Source organism: Lissotriton vulgaris, chromosome 1_1, assembly GCF_964263255.1.
Source record: "Lissotriton vulgaris chromosome 1_1, aLisVul1.2, whole genome shotgun sequence".
In the NCBI taxonomy this organism is placed as follows: domain Eukaryota; kingdom Metazoa; phylum Chordata; class Amphibia; order Caudata; family Salamandridae; genus Lissotriton; species Lissotriton vulgaris.
Genome location: NC_141685.1, coordinates 249,443,065 through 249,465,561, shown reverse-complemented (window position 1 = coordinate 249,465,561; position 22,497 = coordinate 249,443,065). Strand labels below are relative to the sequence as shown.

The 22,497-nt window shown below is 52.0% G+C and overlaps 2 non-coding genes across 2 annotated transcripts; one reads left to right on the top strand and one right to left on the bottom strand.

Moving 5' to 3' along the window:
• Positions 1-1,641: 1,641 nt before the first annotated feature.
• TRNAE-CUC (transfer RNA glutamic acid (anticodon CUC)) lies at positions 1,642-1,713 on the bottom strand. Its single transcript has one exon. It is a non-coding gene; the product is annotated as a tRNA-Glu (tRNA).
• A 1,859-nt stretch (positions 1,714-3,572) lies between these two features.
• On the top strand, positions 3,573-3,645 carry TRNAV-AAC (transfer RNA valine (anticodon AAC)). Its single transcript has one exon. It is a non-coding gene; the product is annotated as a tRNA-Val (tRNA).
• The last annotated feature ends 18,852 nt before the right edge of the window (positions 3,646-22,497 follow it).

Here is a 22,497-nt window from a genome sequence, read left to right as displayed (position 1 = left end):
TCCTAAGTCTTCATGTATCGCAACTGGTTCTTATGTAAAGCGCTCTGACACCTTCGGGTAATGTTCGCGCTATAAAAAATCGCATTAAATAAAATAAAATAAATAAAGATACATCTCAGAGGTCAAATACTAGAGAAACTAATGGATAAACTACAGCTTGCAAATGACAACATAATATAATCTTGCTTTATTATAGAAGAGATGATGTCCTTCCTGCGAGCTTTCTTTAAGTTCCTACTTTCCTGTTTTCATAGAACTATTCTAAGGGTCGTTTCTGTGTGCCATCTGTTTAAGATTGTAAGTCCCCTACCGCACAGTCTGTGCAATGCTCAGCGTGCACAGTCTTCCCGCAAGTGAGTTAAGAAAAAACAAAACTTTCCCCAAATATTCGAGAACTGGGCTTGAATATTAAAGTACACTGTCCTCAAAAATGTTGGGATGCAGGTATTTCTATGCCTCTCCTGTTGAAATTCACGGAAATGATGATCGAAATGCAGGCACTTCCGGGAGGCATAGACAGACGGGGATCTTGAGACCGATGCAGTGTTCTGCCCGTGCACAGGTGCAGAGCCAGCTGGAAGTGATCCAGTACCCCTGGAAGGTAGTCTATCTGCGCATGCGGTAGGCCTATCAGCAGCACAGCAAAGATGCCACTGTACGAGGGACTGGGAAGTGGAGGCAAGAAGACCGCTGTCGTTGTAGATTTGGGGGAAGCCTTCACCAAGTGAGTTATGGGCGTCACGGTCTATGGAGTGAATGTGAAGATAGGAGAGTCTATATTCTTTTGGGAACCTACATTCTGGACCAAGCGCCAGGAAGATAATTCCTGCTGTTTTAGAGAAGGGGTGGATGTAATATTCCGTTTTGTGATTTTTCGCTGATAGGCGAGTGGGTCGGGGTGGGGGATGGCTGTATGCGTGCGTGTGTGTGTGAGCGTGTGTGTGTATGCAGTGTGTGTATGCAGTGTGTGCGTGTTTATGTGTGTGCGCATGCGTGAGTGTGGCTGTGTGTGGGCGAATGAGAGAGGCGAGAGGCTGCTGAATGTTGAACAGCAGATGTGCACGGCGCCGGGGGCTGGGCGTGCGCGTCCTCGAGATGAAATCGCCGAGGTGAAGCGCGTAACCACCCCCTGTGCCCCATTCCCGGCAAACCCACTACAATAGGTCTTTCGCTGGAGCAGCGCTTTGCGCTGCTAACAACAGCGAGACCTAAAAAGAGGTGTGGAAGAGCCCAGTTTATGGGTTTATCGCTGAAAAATTAAACTGCAATGTTCTCAATAGAATTTCGATTTATGTTTGTGGTTTAACAAAAGTATTTCTTAATTTCTCTATATATAGTTGATGCATTCTGTAGTTTGAGTATTGTTTTAGTTTAACCTCTTAGAACTTCTTTAAGTCAGTGTCCAGGGCTTCCAATGACCCATTCAGTGCGTGGAGGGGGCGTCAACTGAAATCAAAAGATTAATAAAAAACACTATGTCACTAAGATGTTTAAAATTGTAACCATTTGTTATCCATGGCTCGAATATTCGGCCCATCATTTAGGAATCAGTGTCATTAAACATGAAATTCTATTTTTTTTAAATCCATCAAAAGCACAATCAATCAAACAGTTGTGTAATAAGGAGTAAAAAAATCACATTTTCCTGACCGGGAATCGAACCCGGGCCGCGGCAGTGAGAGCACCGAATCCTAACCACTAGACCACCAGGGAGCACTTGTGCAACTTCCTCTTTCAGCCTCTAATGACTACAACCGTAAAGCGCTGGGTTTCAATGTGTGAATGTTGCATTGAGGCGCTATTTATATTCACATTCATCCTACCGCTGCCTGTATAGAAAAGCCCCAAAACAGGAAAGTATGATATAGAACTTAAAAAAACTGTTTTGCAGACTACAGCGTAAGGAAATGGACAAAACAAAACAAAGACCCACTTAGAAGAGACCGAGGTCGGGGTGACGTGAGAAACGCCAAGAATCTCCCTTCACTGAGAGACCTCGGCTGCGCAGCGTTCAGTGACCTCCGCTCAGTGAGAACTACACGTGTGCACAGGGAGCTCTTATCTGTGCATCGGTCACTGGTGTTCAGTGAGATTCCTATTAGATGTGAGTGTGGTCACTCAGCTGTGCAGGGTCAGTGATCTGGATTCAGTGAGAGAGGTCATCGCTCTGCAGCTTTCACTCGCACATATTCACTGACGGATATTTCAGCTGTGCAGGGTTCAGGAATGAGCATCCAGTGAGAGCTCACGAGCTCTGATGTTTTCAGTGGCATGCAGTCAGTGAGAGTCTGCTGACCTGTGCAGTGATCAGTGAAATGTGCATTGAGTGAGAGATCTCTAACTCGTGCAATCCACAGTGATGTGCATTCAGTGAGAGGCGATGCTAGTGCAGCATTGAGTACTGTGCGTTCAGTGAGAGGCGATGCTTGTGCAGCATTGAGTACTGTGCATTCAGAGAGAGGCGATGCTTGTGCAGCATTGAGTACTATGCATTCAGTGAGAGATACGATGATTGTGCAGCATTGAGTACTGTGTATTCAGTGAGAGGCGATGCTTGTGCAGCATTGAGTACTGTGCGTTCAGTGAGAGGCGATGCTTGTGCAGCATTGAGTACTGTGCATTCAGTGAGAGGCGATGCTTGTGCAGCATTGAGTACTATGCATTCAGTGAGAGATACGATGATTGTGCAGCATTGAGTACTGTGCATTCAGAGAGAGGCGATGCTTGTGCAGCATTGAGTACTATGCATTCAGTGAGAGATACGATGATTGTGCAGCATTGAGTACTGTGTATTCAGTGAGAGGCGATGCTTGTGCAGCATTGAGTACTGTGCGTTCAGTGAGAGGCGATGCTTGTGCAGCATTGAGTACTGTGCATTCAGTGAGAGGCGATGCTTGTGCAGCATTGAGTACTATGCATTCAGTGAGAGATACGATGATTGTGCAGCATTGAGTACTGTGTATTCAGTGAGAGGCGATGCTTGTGCAGCATTGAGTACTGTGCATTCAGTGAGAGGCGATGCTTGTGCAGCATTGAGTACTGTGTATTCAGTGAGAGGCGATGCTTGTGCAGCATTGAGTACTGTGCATTCAGTGAGAGGCGATGCTTGTGCAGCATTGAGTACTGTGTATTCAGTGAGAGGCGATGCTTGTGCAGCATTGAGTACTGTGCATTCAGTGAGAGGCGATGCTTGTGCAGCATTGAGTACTGTGCATTCAGTGAGAGGCGATGCTTGTGCAGCATTGAGTACTGTGAATTCAGTGAGAGGCGATGCTTGTGCAGCATTGAGTACTGTGCATTCAGTGAGAGGCGATGCTTGTGCAGCATTGAGTACTGTGTATTCAGTGAGAGGCGATGCTTGTGCAGCATTGAGTACTGTGCATTCAGTGAGAGGCGATGCTTGTGCAGCATTGAGTACTGTGAATTCAGTGAGAGGCGATGCTTGTGCAGCCTTGAGTTCATGCATTCAGTGAGAGAAGGATAGAAAAGCTTCCATATCACCGCGTCTCTCCAGCTGCCTCCGGCGCTCTCTGCTCATTGGATGTAAAGGAGCCCCACAGCGCCTCCTATGGGTTTCCGTAGTGTAGTGGTTATCACGTTCGCCTAACACGCGAAAGGTCCCCGGTTCGAGACCGGGCGGAAACACTTTTATTTCCCTTTAAAAAGCAACTCACAACAGTTCATTATTTTATTCTTGTACTTTTCTGATTCAATCTCGGGCTGGAAACGTGAGACACCAGTGATCGACGCTCTTTCCTTTCCAATGTCCTTGTACATTCAGCTGCTTCAAAGACAGACTCGGACTCTTTCTGTCCCTTTACAGACAGACAGCAGGACAGCCGCTGCCATCCATCACTCACAGGCACTGCACACGCTGCAGGCACTGACACAGGCGGACACCAATGTTTACACAAAGACAGGCACGAAGTGCACAGACTCTGAACACAGAATCATAAAGCACAAGTGAGGGACCCTGGAGACTTAGTCACTTGGAGTGAGTTAAGAGAGAGTGGGAGACTCTGGCACTGGGAGTGAGTTAAGAGAGAGTGAGAGACTCGGGCACTGGGAGTGAGTTAAGAGAGAGTGAGAGACTCAGGCACCAGGAGTGAGTTAAGAGAGAGTGAGAGACTTAGTCACTGGGAGTGAGTTAAGTGAGAGTGAGACTCAGGCACTGGGAGTGAGTTAAGAGAGAGTGAGAGACTCGGGCACTGGGAGTGAGTTAAGAGAGAGTGAGAGACTCGGGCAATGGGAGTGAGTTAAGAGAGAGTGAGAGACTCAGGCACCAGGAGTGAGTTAAGAGAGAGTGAGAGACTTAGTCACTGGGAGTGAGTTAAGAGAGAGTGGGAGACTCTGGCACTGGGAGTGAGTTAAGAGAGAGTGAGAGACTCAGGTACCAGGAGTGAGTTAAGTGAGAGTGAGAGACTCTGGCACTGGGAGTGAGTTAAGTGAGAGTGAGAGACTCAGGCACCAGGAGTGAGTTAAGAGAGAGTGAGAGACTCAGACACCGGGAGTGAGTTAAGAGAGAGTGAGAGACTCTGGCACTGGGAGTGAGTTAAGTGAGAGTGAGAGACTCAGACACCGGGAGTGAGTTAAGAGAGAGTGAGAGACTCTGGCACTGGGAGTGAGTTAAGAGAGAGTGAGAGACCCAGGCACCAGGAGTGAGTTAAGAGAGAGTGAGAGACCCAGGCACCAGGAGTGAGTTAAGAGAGAGTGAGAGACCCAGGCACTGGGAGTGAGTTAAGTGAGAGTGAGAGACTCAGGTACCAGGAGTGAGTTAAGTGAGAGTGAGAGACTCTGGCACTGGGAGTGAGTTAAGTGAGAGTGAGAGACTCTGGCACCAGGAGTGAGTTAAGAGAGAGTGAGAGACTCAGGCACCAGGAGTGAGTTAAGAGAGAGTGAGAGACTCAGACACCGGGAGTGAGTTAAGAGAGAGTGAGAGACTCTGGCACTGGGAGTGAGTTAAGAGAGAGTGAGAGACCCAGGCACCAGGAGTGAGTTAAGAGAGAATGAGAGACCCAGGCACCAGGAGTGAGTTAAGAGAGAGTGAGAGACCCAGGCACTGGGAGTGAGTTAAGTGAGAGTGAGAGACTCAGGTACCAGGAGTGAGTTAAGTGAGAGTGAGAGACTCTGGCACTGGGAGTGAGTTAAGTGAGAGTGAGAGACTCAGGCACCAGGAGTGAGTTAAGAGAGAGTGAGAGACTCTGGCACTGGGAGTGAGTTAAGTGAGAGTGAGAGACTCTGGCACTGGGAGTGAGTTAAGTGAGAGTGAGAGACTCTGGCACTGGGAGTGAGTTAAGTGAGAGTGAGAGACTCTGGCACTGGGAGTGAGTTAAGAGAGTGAGAGACTCAGGCCCTGGGAGTGAGTTAAGAGAGTGTGAGAGACTCGGGCACTGGGGGTGAGTTAAGAGAGTGAGAGACTCTGGCACTGGGAGTGAGTTAAGAGAGAGTGAGAGACTCAGGTACCAGGAGTGAGTTAAGTGAGAGTGAGAGACTCTGGCACTGGGAGTGAGTTAAGTGAGAGTGAGAGACTCAGGCACCAGGAGTGAGTTAAGAGAGAGTGAGAGACTCTGGCACTGGGAGTGAGTTAAGTGAGAGTGAGAGACTCTGGCACTGGGAGTGAGTTAAGTGAGAGTGAGAGACTCTGGCACTGGGAGTGAGTTAAGTGAGAGTGAGAGACTCTGGCACTGGGAGTGAGTTAAGTGAGAGTGAGAGACACAGGCACCAGGAGTGAGTTAAGAGAGTGTGAGAGACTCAGGTGCTGGGAGTGAGTTAAGAGAGAGCGTGAGACTCGGGCACTGGGAGTGAGTTAAGAAAGAGTGAGAGACTCTGGCACTGGGAGTGAGTTAAGAGAGTGTGAGAGACTCGGGCACTGGGGGTGAGTTAAGAGAGTGAGAGACTCTGGCACTGGGAGTGAGTTAAGAGAGAGCGTGAGACTCTGGCACTGGGAGTGAGTTAAGAGAAGGTGAGACTCGGGCACTGGGAGTGAGTTAAGAGAGAGTGAGATGGTCCGTTGCATGTTTTAAAAAAACACACATTTGGCCTTGGTGGTAAATATAATATCAGTGACGTCACATCACTTTTTAACTTTTAGTTCCAAGTTCGCTTTCAGCAAATTACACATTCCACTGTTTTTCCCTCAATTCATTTAGCAGCATCTGTCTCCCACAAACAAGTTGTGGCAAAAAAATAAAAATTATGAAAACAAAAAGTTGGGTCAGATGGAAACCACTACTCCCCTCCCTTGTGGAAACCCACTTGATACTTTGTTACAAACAGTATATCATCAGGAGTGTCAACGAAAAGCGGGCAGACAATCCTTGTAACTAAGGATAATAAAATATAAACTGGTGCCAAAGCTCGACACGCCCCCTGGCAGCACTGGCAGGACGGGTGGTTTGGTATAAATTAGAAGTTTGCTTTAATCAGAGGGCTTTGGAGTTCGTTTCCAATCACTGAGACCATAAATGCATTAAATGCAGAATTTTACACGTCACAGCTGGCCGCGTGGGAAGAAAACAGTGATTGATTCAAATGTAAGTGGAAACTTCTATAACAGGTCGAGTTGCTCCTGGTTTTAAAAAACCCGGATGACAACAGAGGAAAAGTTAGAGCGATCAAAATGAAAGAGTAAAAGCAAAATAATTTCCTGTTAAAAACCTTCCTTTCAAATCTGCTGAATACCAGAAAAAATCTCTTCCGCCCGAATAGGGACTTGAACCCTAGACCCTCAGATTAAAAGTCTGATGCTCTACCGACTGAGCTATCCGGGCTTCATAGAAGAGGTAAACGCTACCGATGTCCTTGATTATGTAAATATCAGTCATGTGTGCATGTTATGTCAGGTGCACTTACTAGCCTTCGTCCATGTGGGATTTCGACATCCCTAAACAAACATTGCACACTCCAGCCCCCCTGAAGCCAGCGCCTGGACTCTCACTTTAAGAGTTCCAGGCGCCCCCAGTCTGTTTTCATAAACCGGCTCCCATTCTGAGAGCGCACAGAGGCAGGAGGGTTTCAAGTCTCACAACCAGTGATGTGCATATTGACGATATTGCCAGAAGCTGAAACACTTAAAAGTGTCGCAATGATGACATCATTGAAGTCAATCAAAGTACAGTGGTGCAGATTTACAATCCCCATGCGCCGCCGGTGCATCACGTTGCGTGACGCACAGGTGGCGCAGCCTGCTAAGGGATATTTACATGCACATGTAAAGTCACCCTGCGTGACTGAACCTGTGCTTGTAAATATCACACCTGTTCACGCAACACTTTGCGTGTTAGGCGCGGGACATGGGTTTAGCTGTGGGTGTTCCCACGCAGCACCCATGTCCACTGATGCATTTTCAGATTTACGAGAAATCGTAAACCTGGAAATGCGTCAGTTTGCTGCGAAACCATAGGGGTGGCATAGCCAAGCGAAATGAGGAGAATTTTTTTCATTTCTCCTCGTTTTTTCCTCTTTCAATGCGTGCTGCATTCTACAGCACGCATTGAAAGTGGAAAAGGCCTGCAGTGATTGCTTTTGTGCTGGAAGGGGTCCCTTCCTTCACAAAAACAATCTCCCCATGGCGCAGGGGAGAGCACAGGAATGCGACATATCATTGTAGATATGCTGCATTCCCGTGCTCTGAAAGTGCCGCAGCGTGGCGCAGCCAAAGGGCTTGTGGTGCCGCGCTGCGGCACTTTCTTATAGATCTGCCCCAGTGTGTGGGAATCCGGTCAGAGAAAGCACAGCCAAGTGACTTCTGACCCAGATGGCTTTAAAAAGGTGTCATGGCTCAAATGTGCAACCTTTCTGCAACGTGACACATTAACAGAACTAACACGACCCGTCTGTGGCAAACATACCCATTGGCACAGGACAAAGGGTTGAAACACCCCCTCCTGTAGGCTTCATAGGCTCGACCACAGGCAGTGGCACAAACATCTAGGAACACACTCAGATATTACGGTATACAACTGTTACAACGCATCTTTTAGCACGCAATACCATTACCACGCATTTTTACAACGCATGCCATTACAACGCATAGTGCTTTGGGGCGATCTGACATAGGGAATGGGTAGTGAATAGGTTAATTTACTATCCAATAACTCTACAGGCAGTGGCACAAACAGCTAAGAACACACTCAGACATTACTGGCTCTACAGGCAGTGATAAAAATAACCATGCACACATTGACAGACACTACAGGCCCTACAGGCAGTAATGCAAGCAGCTGGGTGCACACTCACAAACATTACATGCATACAGGCAGTGGTACAAACAGCCGTGCATACACTGAGAGACATTACAGGCCCTGCGCACACTCACTGCGCAGGGCTGGCGCTAGGCGTGCGCAGCTGTCCAGGGCCCCGCACTCAGCCCACCAACATGGGCCTCGCGCCAGTGTCCCCCCAGTCCCGTCTGTGCCTCGCACTTGTGCTCCAGCTCTGCGAGGCCCAGGGGAGGGTTGTCCCTCTCCTCGCCTCGCCTCCTAGGCATGTGTAAGGGAAGGGAACTTTCAAAGAAGAAGCAACTCGCCCTCTTTCAGCCCCCGATGAGCTGTGAAAGAGACGCTCGTGCAATAACCACACTCCAAGCTGTACAGAAGCGTAAAAGGCCATTTATTAGGATAAGGCTGCAAACATACTAATGAACTGTATTAAACTTAACAACAATTCTAAATCTAACTCCTGATGGCCGGTACTGTTTCATTCTCCCCCGCCATTTCAACTCACCATCTCATTTGCCTCACTCCTCCACAGTTCCCTCGCTGATCTCATTCCATATCTCCAATCTCTCCGTCATTTGCCCTCCTGTTATCCTCTCTTGAAGTTTCTTCTGCTGCTCATTGCACCCAGCACACCGCCGTCCGTCACTTGTGCACCCCTCCCCCAGGGCCGGAGATGCCCGTACGTGAGTCACCACCCCGCCAACCACCTGACAAAAACCCAGTGCACCTTTCGTGTGATGCTTCCAAATTCCAAATTGTTTTTTCGGACAAATGAGACCCCAACGGCATCGCCAAACTCATGTAGGGCAATTTCTTGTTCTTCCCCAGTGCATTTCACAGCGCCTGTCCGCTGCAGCGCAGGTTCCGCTGTCTCAGGCCCGCCCTCCTCTAATTAATTTCAAGGGGATTGCTCCAGGAGACTTTTCCTCCTGCCTCTGTGCCTCGCTTCCCCAGGCTCAAGTTTGGTGCCCCACCCACAGCCTCCCACTGATTTCCGTGTAGGTGGCGGCTCGCCACCCCAGCAGTGACCCCGCTCGACGCAGAGCACGTTGGGTGACGCATCCCGACCCAGGCCTGGCTGAGGACGCCCGGCTTCAGTAAATCGGCACTATCGGCCTCACCTAACGTGATTAGTGTTATGTTATGTCATGTTATAACGTATTTATGAAGCGCGCAGCTACTCAAAAGAGTGTCCCAGACCACGTCACAGTCCAAGGAGCTAACTTTTTGAAGCTCTACCCGGTGGTGTTTAGTGTCAGCAAGAGGCTGGTAACTCCTCTCCTGAAACCTACTCCACCCTCCCCTTCCACTAACTTGGCGTATCCCCACCTTGTCCTTTCAGCCCCGCACAGAGACCCTGGGGGAAGACTGGTCTGCCAACTTCACTTCCCCCAGGGGCTAACATTGTCAGAGTCTGGGAAAGGGCCTTGCTGCATAGGAGGGGTCCTGCGCAATGCAGATGAAAGAGATGCTTGTCAGCTTCTGTGAGGAGGCCTTGCTGCACAGTAGGGGTCCTGCACCATGGAGGTGATAGAGGTGCTGGTCAGCGTCTGGGTTGGGACCTTGCTGCTCAGGAGGGGTCCTGCGACATGCAGGTGAAAAAGATTCTTGTCAGCGCCTGGGAAGGAATGTTGTGCACAGGATGGTTCCTGCGACATGCAGGTGAAAGAGATGCTTGTCAGTTTATAGGATGGGGCCTTGCCGCACAGCAGGGGTCCTCAGCCAAGCAGGTGAAAGAAATGCGTGTCGGTGTCTGGCAATGCTGGACTGGCCATAGTGGGTATTAGACATTTCCCCGGAGGGCCAGAGGGGTGCGGGCCAGTTTTGTGCCCCAGAGGCCAGTTTTGTCACGGGGGGCCGGTTTTGCAGCAGTGCTGCAATATCGGCCCCCTGTAACAGAAGCGGGAGCAGTGCTTCTTGCTAGCACCCCACCCCCTGTTCCCAGGGCTGGTTGAGAAGCAATCTGCCAGGGCTGGTTGCTGTTCCCAGTCAAACCCTGGCACCTGGGAGGGTGCCTTGCCGCACAGGAGGTGTTTAGCGCCAGAAAGGTGAAAGAGTTGCTTGTCAGCATCTGGTAGGGGGCCTTGCTGCCCAGGAGGGGTCCTGCGCCAATCAGGAGGAAGAGATGTTTGTCCGCATCTGGGAGGGGAACCTTGCCGCACATGAGGGGCCCTGTGCCATGCAGGTGAATGCCCCGGTTACTTACCGGTAATCTTCATTACTCCGAGTCCATGTCTTCCTCGCCACAGTATTCACATATGAGCCTCCGGCTCCACACAGAACTCAAAGCATAAAAACAGCGCTCTAGTCTCCCTCTCCCTCCTCCAAGATGGCCCCCAGTGGCTCCAGCCAATCCCATAAAGGGACATATAAACACCAACACGACCTGAAGAACCAAGCCGTAGACATGAAGCCACCACCAGGGCCGGGAAGGAAGGGAAACTATACTGTGGCGAGGAAGACATGGACTCGGAGTAATGAAGATTACCGGTAAGTAACCGGAGCATTCCCTCCTAGTCCTGTCTTCCTCGCCACAGTATTCACATATGAGCCGATACCAAAGCAATCAGCTTCATGTAAGGAAAACAGACCACACCATCAGTGTGGTGAAAAACATATTTTAATATACAGAGGTATAGCAACAAAAAGGATAACCTCTCAAGGAACCCCATCAGACAAAACAGAAGAGGCATAAGAAACAGAACCCCCACCCCCAACCTGGAGGCGGTAATGGGACATGAAGGTATGTGGGGAAGACCACGTAGCAGCCCTGCAAACATCCTCCATGGACACCCCTTTGAAAGAAGCCCAGGCTACAGCAACAGATCTGGTGGAACAACCCTGAACAGGAATTGAGGGGACCTCAGAAACCGAAGCATATGCCAACATAATGGCCTCCTTAATCCAACGACTGATCGTGGAGAGGGAGGGTTTCAGGCCCTGACACGACAAACCAAAATTGACAAACAAGTTGTCCACCTTACAAAAGGAAGACATGCGTGACAAATAAATCAATAAGGCACGACGAACATCCAAGAGGTGCAAAAGGGATTCCTCAGCCGAGGAAGGATCAGGACCAAGAACCGGAAGAACCACCTCAACAGACTGGTGAAAATAAGAATCCACCTTAGGAACAAAGGTAGGATGAGGGCGCAAGACCACACAGTCCGACAAAACCAACAAAAATGGGGCAGAACAAAGGAAAGCACCCAACTCACACATACGCCTGGCAGAAGCAATCGCCACAAGAAACACCACCTTGAGAGTCAAAAATTTCAAGTCCACCGACTCCAATGGTTTGAAAGGAGCCAACTGCAAGGAACGTAAAACGAAAGGAAGGTCCCAAGGAGGAGGACACATGATAGTACGGGGGCGTTGGAAAGAAAGAGACTTAAAAAGTCTAGCAACCAATGGAGAAAGAGACACCAAAGGGAGGACATTAAAAGCCCGAATGGCGGCCCATTGAGTCAGAAGAGTCGAAATGGCCAAGCCCAACACAAACCCATCATTCAGAAAATCCAGAATGCGAGCCAGATCTAAAGAATCCAAAGACAGCCCACGTCCAACACACCAAGAATCAAAATTATCCCAGTGCTTGGCTTAGGACTTAAGCGTAGAAGGCTGCCGGGACTGTTGAATGACCCCAGCCACAGTCACCGAACAACCTTCACGATTCAGAGAATCCCTCTCAAGAGCCAGGCCCGCAGACCCAGGGACCGGAACACAGGCAGGGGAAGAAGAGGACCCAGCAGAGGATAAGGAACGAACGGCAATGCCCATCCCGGAGACACAGCCAATTCCAACAGTAGGGGATACCAAGGGCGACGCTTCCAACAAGGAGCAACCAGAAGCACAAAGGACCCCTCCCTCTTGATCTTCTGCAACACAGCTGGAATCAGGGGAACAGGGGGAAATGCACACAACAGACCCTTCGGCCAAAGGAACGAAAGCGCGTCCACTCTCCAGGCCTCCTGGCAAGGCATAATCGTGCAAAAGCATTGGATCTGGGCATTGTCCTGGGAGGCAAACAGGTCCACAATCGGACAGCCAGACATCACCTACAACCTCCTGAACATCCATCGTGTGAGGGACAAGGACCCCATGGAAGGAAAAACCCGGCTCAGACAATCTGCCACAGTGTTCTCCGCGCCAGGCAGGTAAATGGCAGATAGGGACTCCAGATGCAACTCCGCCCAACAACAAATTTGACGGCTGAGGAAACTGAGGGAGCGAACCTTGCACCCCCCTTGATGGTTCACATAAGACATGACAACCTGATTGTCCGTTCGGATCTGCACGTGGTGACCCCGAACAAGATCCGAGAAATCCAACAGACCCAGAAGGACAGCCTTCAGCTCCTTGTAGTTGGAGGAACATGACAAAACCGACTGAGGCCAAATCCCTTGAGTCGTCGAATCCCCCAGAGTAGCACCCCACCCCAGCAGGCTGGCATCGGTAGTGACCACACTGGTGGGAACAATCAGAAAGGGGCGGGCCCTGGATAGATGTCCGTCGTCCAACCACCAACTCAGGACCACCCGAACATCCCCCGACATAGGAACCAGAACACCCATATCGAAGGAACAGGGGTCCCAATGCGACAAAATGTCGGACACCACCGGGTACATGTGGAGACGAGCCCACGGCACCGTCAACACCGACGCCGACATCAGACCCTGAACCCTCAACCACAGACTAACTGGATGAGAATGCCCCACTAACAGGGCATGAACTGCAGACATCAGGGACAGAATTCTGGGAGGGGGCAGGAATACCATCCCCAACTGAGTCTTGAACAGAGCTCCAATGAAAATCAATTCCTGCGTAGGAACCAGGGAGGACTTTGGCACAATCACGAGGAACCCATGATGCTCCAGGACATGGCACACCCTCTGGACATGTAACTCCGCCTTAGGAAGAGAAGAAGCAGAAATTAAAATGTCGTCCAGATACGGAAAAACACTAATGCCCTCCCCATGTAAATGACCAATAAGAGGAGCCAGAATCTTAGTAAAGATCCTGGGAGCAGGGCGGAGCCCAAAAGGCAATACCTGGAACTGGTAATGATGACCCTGTACGCAAAACCGGAGAAACTTCTGAAAGTCCGGATGAATAGGAACATGGGACGGAATCCGCACTGGTAACCGTATTGGATAATCTTCGTTCGCGTGTCGACAGTGGTCGGGCAGCCTTTCTGGTGCTGCTCGACATGTCAGCCGCGTTCGATACAGTCTGCCATCGGACCCTCATCAGGAGGATCGAGGAGTGTGGGATCACAGGGGGGGCAAGAGACTGGCTGGTTTCTTATCTCAGCAACCGGAAACAGCTGGTCGCGCTTCCTCCATTTCGATCTGAGCCACGGAAAGTAGGGCAGGGGGTGCCACACAGCTCGGCCATCAGCCCTATACTTTTTAATCTGTACCTCCGCCCTCTGGTCCAGCTTATAAAATCCTTTGGTAACTCGGCTTTCAATTATGTCGATGATAGCCAGCTGGTCTTTTCCCTGGAAGGAAGTAACGCGGTCCCGCTGGAGACATTCCATCGTTGTATGGCAGCCACAACGGATTGGCTGCGGGCTAACTCCTTACAATTTAACAGCACAAAGACGGTGGTACTTCACTGCTCTATGGACCGGATTCCGCGGCCACTCCCTGACAACTTTTGGCCTGCCACCTTCCCTGAGCCAGTGTCGGCTGCGGAGTCAGCTCGCAATCTGGGTGTGATCTTTGGCCCAAATTTACAACTTGACTTGCATGTCAACAAGACCATCTCTACGTGCATGATGCTGCTACGCATGCTGCGTAAAGTTCTGCCCCTTCTCCCCGCCCAGGCCAGACCCGAAGTAGTGCGCGGGACCATACTGATTCGTTTAGACTACTGTAACGCGCTGCTTCTGGAGGCCCCAAAAAATCTGGTGGGGAAGCTGCAACGGGTGCAGAATATGGCTGCCAAGCTGGCTCTCTCTCCCCCCAATTTTAGTTCTTCCACCTTAGCGTTAAGGGACCTACATTGGCTGCCGGTACACCTGCGCGTACTGTATAAAGCGGCGTGCTTGGTGTTTAAGGCAGTACATCGACAAGGCCCGGTGCCGCTGCAGAACATGTTTGCCTGGTACTCTGCTCCGCGGCTCCTTCGCTCTTCCTCGGCACATCTGCTAGTGGTCCCTAGGTTCCAGAGAGTCAGGATGGGTGGCCGTTCGTTTAGTGTTGCTGCGGCCAAACTTTGGAACTCCCTGCCACTCTCTTTGAGATGTCATAGGGAATACTATCCATTCAGAAAAGCCCTAAAAACGCACTCTCTTTCCCAAAATTGTCTGAGCAGTGACAGTGTGGGGGGACTGAACTTCAAGCGCCAGGATGCCCTCTGGGTGACAGGACCGCGCTCTACAAATATACCTACATTACATTACATGCAGGTAAGCATCCCTCAAGTCTATTGATGCAAGGAAATCGCCCTGAGACACCAGAGGAAGGATCAATTGAAGTGAAACCATTTTGAACCCTTGGTGAGGGATGAAAGTGCTGACCCACTTCAGGTCCATCAGAGGCCGAAGATCCCCGGTGCGCTTGGACACCAGGAATATTATGGAATACACCCCTTCCCCAACTGATCGCTGGGCACAGGAATCACCGCCCTTTTGACCACCAGGGAATCTATGCCATCCAAAAGCGCCAACTTTCTCACAGGATCTCTGGGACAAGGAGTGGCCCTGAAACAGTCTGGGGGTGTCTGGGCAAATCCAATGTGCAAACCTTCCGAAATCACCCGAAGCACCCATTGGTCCGACACAGTCTCTCGCCAAGAGTCCATGAAGCAAGCGAGGCGACCCCCAACCGGACCTACACCAGGAGCGATCCAGTCAGGATTTGGAGGCAGGAGCGGAGGAGGTAGATGCACCGGAGATCCGGGATTTATCAAAGGAAGGAGCACCCCAGCCACGCCCCCTACCACGAAAGGGCTGACCAGCCTGACCCCTCTTAGAAGGACCAAAAGACCTCTGTGAACCAAAGGCACGGAATCGGCCAGGACGTTCAGGAGCAAGTAGTTTACGGTCCTCCGCCGTCTTCTTCACCATCTCGTCCAGAGGAGAACCAAAAAGCTTAACCCCAGAAAAGGGGACCTTCATAAGCAAGTTTTTCTGTGCAGCATCAGCCTTCCACGAACGGAGCCATAACTGTCGCCTCGCAGCCACAGAAGACCCGGCCGCAGAAGCCGCTGCCCCCAATGAATCAAAGGAGGCATCTGAAAGCAGACAAACCTGCTGCTCCATCATCGCCAGGGTAGAAGAAACATCCTCCCCCTGGTCCAATAATTCCGATAGAGACTGAAAATCCTTGAGCAAGGACTGGATAGTGTAAGATGAATAGGCCGCAGCCCTGATAGAAAAATTCGCCGCCGCAAAAGTGCGTTTCACTGCACCATCCACTTTACGGTCAACCGGGTCAGCAGGAGAAGAATCCTCCAAAACAACCGTCCCATGCGAAGACAGGCTCGCCAACAAAGAGTCAACCTTCACCGAGGCAGGGTATTTCACCGCAAAATCCTGTAGCGGGTATCTCTTACTCAAAAAACGTGGAAAAGAACCTTTGTCCACATCCTTCCATTCATTCTCCAAGACCTTCAACACAGAAGAATGGAGAGGCAAAGAATCAGGCTCAGGGCGATGATATTGTGAAAACAGATCTTCCTCCAGAGGTACAGCAGAAGCAGGGAACACCAAGTGTTCGCGAATGTGACCCAGCACCTCCTTTAGGTCGGCACCTTGCACAAAGCGATCCCTGACATCAACCTCCTCATCATTATTAGAATCAGCAGGAGCAGCGCCATCAACCTTCGCCTTTTTAGCAGGAGGGACAGGAACCTGACCATGCAATGCCGCAGCCACAGCAGAATCAATCATTTGCTGCAACAATTCCAAAGAAGGAATTTGCACTCCAGAACCAGAAGCCTCCATCAAGGAACCAGGAGCAGGACATTCTGTCGAACCACCTTCCATCACAGTCCTCCACGAGTGAAGTAGTGGAAAGAAATACAGGCAAGGAATGGGACAACACGCCCGGCATAAAAGGACCTGAGGTTGCTAGGAAACCCTACAAACCAGTCCCCGCCCGACTTTCACCAACATAAAGGCAGCATGAAGATCCGCGCGCATGCGCAAATACAGCCCCATATCGACACCGGCAGCAGGAGCAACGGAGACCCGAAGGCGCTCTCACCGCACCATAGCACAGAACCGGCAGCAGGTAATAAGAGAACGGGAGCCTCCGGCCCCCATAGCAAGCTCATCCGGCCCCGGGAAAATGAACCAAACGCGACCTTTGTCCCTTTGGGCCGGTCACACCACGCTCCGCGCACACTCCTCGTGAGTGAGCCCAGGCTGCCCCCCGTTCCCGCCAAGTGCCGCTGCTGCCCGCAGCTGTGATCCTGGTATACCTCTGCTGCTGATCTTGCCGCTGTGATCCTGGTACACCGCTGTTGCTGTTGCTGATCTTGCCCCGCTTGCGCTGCGATTGTATTTTCCCTGTGTGCATTTGTTTAGTTGTCCGTATCTCTACCTTTGCCCCGTGTTGTTTTAATTTTTGCGTTTGTTGTACTCTCCCTCTCTTCTCCCCTTGTCGCACCCAGCCCCTGCCGTGCTTCCCGCCACCTCGCCGCTCCCCGCCGCTGCCCCCTGCGGCCCCGCCCCCTCATCTCTAGCGCCCTTCCCATTCGCCGCCCCGCTCCCGCCTCCCAGCTGCTCCTCCCTCCCACTGCACCATAAAGGACGGAGTGCGCGTGGTGGTGAGCAGTGACCTTTGTCCCTTTGGGCCGGTCACACCACGCACCGCGCACACTCCTCGTGAGTGAGCCCAGGCTGCCCCCCGTTCCCGCCAAGTGCCGCCGCTGCCCGCAGCTGTGATCCTGGTACACCTCTGCTGCTGATCTTGCCGCTGTGATCCTGGTACACCGCTGTTGCTGATCTTGCCCCGCTTGCGCTGCGATTGTATTTTCCCTGTGTACATTTGTTTAGTTGTCTGTAGCTCTCCCTTTGCCCCGTGTTGTTTTAATTTTTGCGTTTGTTGAACTCTCCCTCTGTTCTCCCCTTGTCGCACCCAGCCCCTGCCGCGCTTCCCGCCACCTCCCCGCTCCCCGCCGCTGCCCCCTGCGGCCCCGCCCCCTCACCTCTAGCGCCCTTCCCATTCGCCGCCCCGCTCCCGCCTCCCAGCTGCTCCTCCCTCGCTCCGCCCCCCCACTCTCCACATATGGCAGAGTGGCAAACGCGCAGCGTTGACGCGCAGCGGGCGCACCCTAAGCGCGCCGAAGGCGTGCCAAAGGCAAGCCCGTCTGCGCCCGCCCGCGCCTGGCCCGTGCCTGGCCCGTGCCCCGCGCCAGAACCCCTGGCCCCCGCAGACACCAGCCCACCCGCCGGACCTACAACGCCACCGAACTCAACGCACTCAACACCGGCCGGATCCAGGGATGCTACCGAGCCACCCCGAGACTCACCCACTTACCCTTCAGCTGCCATTCCTGCAACTTCTCCTGCATCCGGACCTGCACTGCACCCACCAAGCCGAGCACCAACAGCAACCACCTGCAGTGCATCCTACTCAACACTCGCTCCGTCCACAGACACGCCGTCCAACTCTGGAACCTGATCGACACAACATCACCAGACGTCGCCTTCCTCACGGAAACCTGGATGAACGCCTCATCAGCATCCGACATCGCCATCGCCATCCCGGACGGATACAAGATCACCTGGAGGGACCGCGGCAATCAGACCGGAGGAGGCATCGCCATCGTCCAGAAGAACACCATCCGCATCACGGCCAACACCAACGACACCCTCAAAGCCGCCGAACACCTGCACTTCCAGATCCACACCGACCCCAAGACCACCCTCAGAGGCACCCTCATCTACAGACCCCCGGGACCACGCACACAATTCAGCGAAGACATCGCCGACTTCATCAGCCCGCACGACCTCCCCTCCGCTGACTACATCCTCCTCGGGGACCTCAACTTCCACCTGGAGAACAACAACGACCACAACACCACCACCCTGCTGGACAACCTCGCCAACCTCGGTCTCAAGCAGCTGGTGACCACCCCCACCCAATACGCCGGACACACACTCGACCCCATCTTCTCCTCCGATTCAGAAAAGGGGGTGGTGATGGACAGAGTATCTGAATTAAGCAGAACACTCCTACCCAGTCAACAGATCAGGGCTTGATCCATCACCGTTTTTTAGCTCTTTGCACCATCCCAGCTCAGAACCTGGCTACATGCAAATTAGTCTGTCCCTGGCCCAGTGCATCATGGGAACAGGGCAGACCAAACTACCAAGCCACCGTCTGCCACCACACCCTAGTGTAGTGCCTCAGCAACGTCGGAATCCAAGAGAAGGCCCTTGATTGGATCATCTCCTTCCTCGCCGGAAGGACACAGAGAGTCCGCCTCCCCCCGTTCAGATCAGAATCCACCGAAGTCACCTGGGGCGTTCCCCAAGGCTCCTCGCTCAGCCCCACCCTCTTCAATGTCTACATGAGCCCCCTCGCGGCCATCGCACGCCAACACAACCTCAACATCATCTCTTACGCCGACGACATCCAGCTGATCCTCTCCCTCACCAACGACCCCGCCACCGCCAGAGCCAACCTACACGAAGGGATGAAAGACGTCGCCGAGTGGATGAAGAACAGCCGCCTGAAACTGAACTCAGACAAGACGGAAGTCCTGATCCTGGGCTCGTCACCCTCGCCTGGGACGACTCCTGGTGGCCCTCCGCCCTGGGCAGCGCACCCATACCGACAGACCACGCACGCAACCTGGGCTTCATCCTGGACTCCTCCCTTTCCATGACCAGACAAGTCAACGCCGTCTCCTCATCGTGCTTCAACATCCTGCGCATGCTACGTAAGATCTTCCGGTGGATCCCCACCGAGACCAGGAAGACGGTCACCCAGGCCCTCGTCACCAGCCGACTGGACTACGGCAACTCCCTCTACGCCGGAACCACTGCCAAACTCCAGAAGAGACTCCAGCGGATCCAGAACGCCTCAGCAAGACTCATCCTCGACATCCCCCGACACAGCCACATCTCCGGACACCTGAGAGACCTGCACTGGCTCCCGGTCAACAAGAGAATCACGTTCCGACTCCTCACCCACGCACACAAAGCCCTTCAATACCAGGGCCCAAGATACCTCAACAACCGCCTCAGCTTCTACACTCCCACACGCCAGCTCCGTTCGACCAACCACGCCCTCGCCGCCGTCCCCCGCATCCGAAGGGCCACCACAGGAGGAAGGTCCTTCTCCTACCTGGCCGCCAAGACGTGGAACTCCCTCCCGACTCACCTCCGCCGAACTCAAGACCACCTCGCCTTCAGGAAGCAGCTGAAGACCTGGCTGCTCTAGCAGTAGCGGACCCCCACCAAGCGCCTTGAGACCCTCCGGGTGAGTAGCGCGCTATATAAATGCTTTGATTGATTGATTGATCGATTGACCGGGAGCCTCCAGCCCCCAGACCAAGCGCACCCGCAAGAGTGAAAGTCAGAAAAATATATACATACAACGGGAGACTCCGAGGCCCAGAGCAAACGCACCCGGCCGCGCTACGTCCGCTCAGCAGGACGCGCGGCCGGAAGGAAACACACACAAACGGCAGAACAGGAACCCATGCGCCCAGCACAACGAGTCGAAAAACGACCCCAGCCGCGAATAGACGCCACGAAAGTCCGCTAAAGCAGGACAAGAGGCGTGTAGGCAGAAGAAGGGGGAAACACAAAGTTTAAACAGAAAGAAAGACGCTAATGAAAAACATCAAGCAACAACACAAATAGTACGAAAACTACTTCCCCCAACTTGATACCCAAGGAGATAAGGGGCTGCACAAGCAGGACCCCAGCCCCACTCACCTGACCAGCAGGGAACACAGCACTTGGAGCAGTGCAGAAAAAAAGAACAGGTCGTGTTGGTGTTTATGTGTCCCTTTATAGGATTGGCTGGAGCCACTGGGGGCCATCTTGGAGGAGGGAGAGGGAGACTAGAGCGCTGTTTTTATGCTTGGAGTTCTGTGTGGAGCCGGAGGCTCATATGTGAATACTGTGGCGAGGAAGACAGGACGAGGAGGTAATGAGGTGCTTGTCACCATCTAGGATGGGGCCTTGCCGCACAGCAGAGATCCAGAGCCATGCAGGTGAAAACAATGCTTGTCAGGGTCTGGCAAGGCCGGACTGGCCGTAGCGGGCACTGGTCATTTCCCAGGTGGGCTGGAGGGGTGGGGACAGTTTTGTGCTCTTGGAGGCCAGTTTTGTCACTGGGGCCAGTTTTACAGCAGTGCTGCAATATTAGCCCCCTGTAACAAAAGCGGGAGTGGTGCTTCTAGCTAGCACCCACCCCTGCTCCCAGGACCGGTCGAACATCAATCTGCCAGGGCTGGTTGTGGTTCCCAGTCTAGACCTGGCATCTGGGAGGGCGCCTTACCACACAGGAGGGGTCATGGGCCACGCAGGTTAAAGAGATGCTTGTCAGCGTCTGGAAGGGGGCATTGCTGTACAGGGCGGGTCCTGCGCCATGCAGGTGAAAGAGAAGCTTGTCAGCGTCTGGAAGGGGGCATTGCTGTACAGGGCGGGTCCTGCGCCATGCAGGTGAAAGAGATGCTTGTCAGCGTCTGGAAGGGGGCATTGCTGTACAGAGCGGGTCCTGTGCCATGCAGGTGAAAAAGAAGCTTGTCAGCGTCTGGAAGGGGGCATTGCTGTACAGGAGGGGTCCTGCGCCATGCAGGTGAAAGAGAAGCTTGTCAGCGTCTGGAAGGGGGCATTGCTGTACAGGGCGGGTCCTGCGCCATGCAGGTGAAAGAGAAGCTTGTCAGCGTCTGGAAGGGGGCATTGCTGTACAGGAGGGGTCCTGCGCCATGCAGGTGAAAGAGATGCTTGTCAGCGTCTGGAAGGGGGCATTGCTGTACAGGGCGGGTCCTGCGCCATGCAGGTGAAAGAGAAGCTTGTCAGCGTCTGGAAGGGGGCATTGCTGCACAAGAGGGGTCCTGCGCCATGCAGGTGAAAGAGATGCTTGTCAGCGTCTGGAAGGGGGCATTGCTGTACAGGGCGGGTCCTGCGCCATGCAGGTGAAAGAGAAGCTTGTCAGCGTCTGGAAGGGGGCATTGCTGTACAGGGCGGGTCCTGCGCCATGCAGGTGAAAGAGATGCTTGTCAGCGTCTGGAGGGGGGCATTGCTGTACAGGGCGGGTCCTGCGCCATGCAGGTGAAAGAGAAGCTTGTCAGCGTCTGGAAGGGGGCATTGCTGTACATGAGGGGTCCTGCGCCATGCAGGTGAAAGAGAAGCTTGTCAGCGTCTGGAAGGGGGCATTGCAGCACAGGAGGGGTCCTGTACCATGCAGGTGAAAGAGATGCTGGTCAGAAACTGGGAAGGGTCTTGCTGCACAGGATGGGCCCTGCACCATGAATGTTCAGGATCCCCTTTAACTATTGGGATGCAAATAGGGTTTTCACCTTTCAAGAGAAAAATGCCCTCCATTTGTTGTTGTTTTGAGTGTCTGCAGAGGCCTGGATAGGCTTCTAAATGGACTTTAAAGAAAATCATATTTTATTTATTCATTTGTAACATGACCTTTTTGCCTTTGTTTGCTTTAATTATTAGTCAGGAACTGTGCAGCTTTAAAAAACAATTAAAAGTGTTTTTTATTTATATTTTCTGTTTGAAGTATGTACAGATAAGGGCTAAAAATAACAGCTTTAGGTGATTTTGCTTATTTTTGTACCAGCCTGCGAATGTATGACGTTACAACGCATACATTTACAATGCATGCCTTTACAACGCAGTTTTTACATCGCAACATCCTTTACAACGCATTCTTTTACATAGCATGCCGTTCCATCGCATTTTCAGAAACTACCTTTACAACGCATTCCATTACATCGCATTATACCTTTACAACGCATACCATTAAAATGCATTTCATTACATCACATTTAAGGTAAGTGTTGGATAGTATAGGGGTAATAATTGCTATTCTAACTCCAGTGAGTGCAACAGTAGGGTAAGTGTTGAATAGTGTAGGGGTAATAATTACTATTCTAACTCCAGTGAGTGCAACAGTAGGGTAAGTGTTGGATAGTATAGGGGTAATAATTGCTATTCTAACTCCAGTGAGTGCAACAGTAGGGTAAGTGTTGGATAGTGTAGGGGTAATAATTGCTATTCTAACTCCAGTGAGTGCTACAGTAGGGTAAGTGTTGGACAGTGTAGGGGTAAAAATTACTATTCTAACTC